This window comes from Tachyglossus aculeatus, chromosome 1 (assembly GCF_015852505.1).
Source record: "Tachyglossus aculeatus isolate mTacAcu1 chromosome 1, mTacAcu1.pri, whole genome shotgun sequence".
Lineage (NCBI taxonomy): Eukaryota > Metazoa > Chordata > Mammalia > Monotremata > Tachyglossidae > Tachyglossus > Tachyglossus aculeatus.
In genome coordinates this window covers 152,572,921-152,576,326 of record NC_052066.1, presented here as the reverse complement: position 1 = coordinate 152,576,326, position 3,406 = coordinate 152,572,921, and positions in this window count along the sequence as shown.

The following is a 3,406-nucleotide window of genomic DNA, read 5'->3' as shown; positions in this document are numbered from 1 at the left end:
TAAACTGTGAGCCCCATGAGGGACAGGGGCTGGATCCGACCCGAGTAACTTTTTTAACGGCATTTGACTTGGGCTGGGCAGCAGCGGCTTGGGAGAGAGTTGACGGTGGAGATTCATTCATTCATTCATTCAATCATATTTATTGAGCGCTCACTGTGTGCAGAGCACTGTACTATTCAAGTTTACTGCGTAGAAGGAGGCAATGGTAAACCGCTTCTGTGATTTTACCAAGAAAACTCTCTGGTTAGACTACCAGAACGATTGCAGATGGAGAGCGGGGCGATCTGGGAGAGATGTGTCTATGTTGTCGCTATGGGATGGAAATGACTCGACGGCTTAAGACAAGTTAAGGGCTTACTATGTGCCAATCAATCAATCAATCAGTCGTATTTATTTAGCGCTTACTATGTGCAGAGCACTGTACTAAGCGCTTGGGAAGTACAAGTTGGCAACATATAGAGACAGTCGCTACCCAACAGTGGGCTCACAGTCTAAAAGGGGGAGACAGAGAACAAAACCAAACATACTAACAAAATAAAATAAATAGAATAGCTATGTACAAGTAAAATAAATAAATAAATAGAGTAATAAATATGTACAAACATATACATATATACAGGTGCTGTGGGGAAGGGAAGGAGGTAAGATGGGGGGATGGAGAGGGGGACGAGGGGGAGAGGAAGGAAGAGGCTCAATCTGGGAAGGCCTTCTGGAGGAGGTGAGCTCTCAGCAGGGCCTTGAAGGGAGGAAGAGAGCTAACTTGTCGGATGGGCAGAGGGAGGGCATTCCAGGCCCGGGGGATGATGTGGGCCGGGGGTCGATGGCAGGACAGGCGAGAGCGAGGTACGGTGAGGAGGTTAGCGGTGGAGGAGTGGAGGGTGCGGGCTGGGCTGGAGAAGGAGAGAAGGGAGGTGAGGTAGGAGGGGGCGAGGGGATGGACAGCCTTGAAGCCCAGGGTGAGGAGTTTCTGCCTGATGCGTAGGTTGATTGGTAGCCACTGGAGATTTTTGAGGAGGGGAGTAATATGCCCAGAGCGTTTCTGGACAAAGATAATCCGGGAAGCAGCATGAAGTATGGATTGAAGTGGAGAGAGATACGAGGATGGGAGATCAGAGAGAAGGCTGATGCAGTAGTCCAGATGGGATAGGATGAGAGCTTGAACGAGCAGGGTAGCAGTTTGGATGGAGAGGAAAGGGCGGATCTTGGCAATGTTGCGGAGCTGAGACCGGCAGGTTTTGGTGACGGCTTGGATGTGAGGGGTGAATGAGAGAGCGAAGTCGAGGATGACACCAAGTTTGCGGGCTTGTGAGACGGGAAGGATGGTAGTGCCGTCAACAGAGATGGGAAAGTCAGGGAGAGGGGAAGGTTTGGGAGGGAAGACAAGGAGTTCAGTCTTCGACATGTTGAGCTTTAGGTGGCGGGCAGACATCCAAATGGAGATGTCCTGAAGGCAGGAGGAGATGCGAGCCTGGAGAGAGGGGGAGAGAGCAGGGGCAGAGATGTAGATCTGGGTGTCATCAGCGTAGAGATGATAGTTGAAGCCGTGGGAGTGAATGAGGTCACCAAGGGAGTGAGTGTAGATTGAGAACAGAAGGGGACCAAGCACTGAACCTTGGGGAACCCCCACAGAAAGAGGATGGGAGGGGGAGGAGGAGCCTGCAAAAGAGACTGAGAAAGAACGACCGGAGAGGTAAGAGGAGAACCAGGAGAGGACGGAGTCTGTGAAGCCAAGGTCAGATAGCGTGTTGAGGAGAAGGGGGTGGTCCACAGTGTCAAAGGCAGCTGAGAGGTCGAGGAGGATTAGGACAGAGTAGGAGCCGTTGGATTTGGCAAGCAGGAGGTCATTGGTGACCTTTGAGAGGGCAGTTTCCGTGGAATGTAGGGGACGGAAGCCAGACTGGAGGGGGTCGAGGAGAGAGTTATTGAGAGATGAGGTAACTGAGGCCCAGAGAAGTTGTGACTTGTCCAAGGTCACACAGTAGACATATGGCAGAGCTGGGATTAGAACCCAGGTCCTCTTGACTTCCAGGCTCATGCTGTATCCTGTATGCCACACGACTTCTATTGTATCAACTTGTACATCGGTGCTTAGAACAGTGCTTGACACATAGTAAACGCTTCACAAGTACTGTAAGAAATTGAGAAAAAAAATGCAGAAAAAACGTTTCAAATGCCCTGAGAACTTGCCTGTTGTTTCCCGTTTTTTTTCCAAGAGGTTTTACCCCATTTTTTTCCCTTTGTGCATACAACATTCCTGGGAGGTAGCTGGTATTCCTGTTGTACAGATTAGAAAAGGAACAAAGACATGAAAGTGGCTTAATGGAAAGTGTAAGGGCCTGGAAAAATGGGACCTGTGTTCTAACCCTAGCTCTGTCACTTGCTTACTGTGTGACCTTGGGCAAGTTTACTTAACGATGGTATTTGTTAAGCGCTTACTATGTGCAAAGCACTGTTCTAAGCACTGGGGAGGTTACAAGGTGATCAGGTTGTCCCACATGGGACAGTCTTAATCCCCATTTTACAGATGAGGTAACTGAGGCCCAGAGAAGTGAAGTGACTTGCCCAAAGTCACACAGCTGACAAGTGGCAGAGCCGGGATTTGAACCCATGACCTCTGGCTCCAAAGCCCATGCTCTTTGCTCTTTCCACTGAGCCACGCTGCCTTGTACCTGTTTCTTCATCTATAAAATGGGGATTCAGTTCCTGCTACTGTGAGCTTCATGTGGGATAGGGACTTAGTCCTGATTATCTTAATAATAATTATGGCATTTGTTAAGCACTTACTATGTGCCAGGGACTGTACTAAGCGCTAGTATGGATACAAGCAAATCGGGTGGGACAGAGTCCCCATCCCTCGGGCTCTCACAATCAATAAATCGTATTTATTGAGCGCTTACTGTGTGCAGAGCACTGTACTAAGCACTTGGGAAGTACAAGTTGGCAACATATAGAGACAGTCCCTACCCAACAGTGGGCTTACAGTCTAAAATGGGGAGACAGAGAACAAAACCAAACATACTAACAAAATAAAATAAATAGAATAGATATGTACAAGTAAAATAAATAAATAGAATAATAAACGTACAAACATATATACATATATACAGGTGCTGTGGGGAAGCGTTTAACAGATACCACAATTATTAATACGATTATTAGTACAGGCAGGCGTTCTACTAAGCGTTGGGATAGAAAATAAATAGAATGGATATGTACAGGTAAAATAAATAAATAGAGTAATAATAAATAGAGTAATAAATAGAGTAATAGTTTCAATCCCCATTTTACAAGTGAGGTAACTGAGGCCCAGAGAAGTGGTGACTTGCCCAAGGTCACATGGCAGACAAATGGCAGTCAGGATTAGAACCCATGACCTTCTGGTTCCCAGGCCCATGCTCTATCTGCT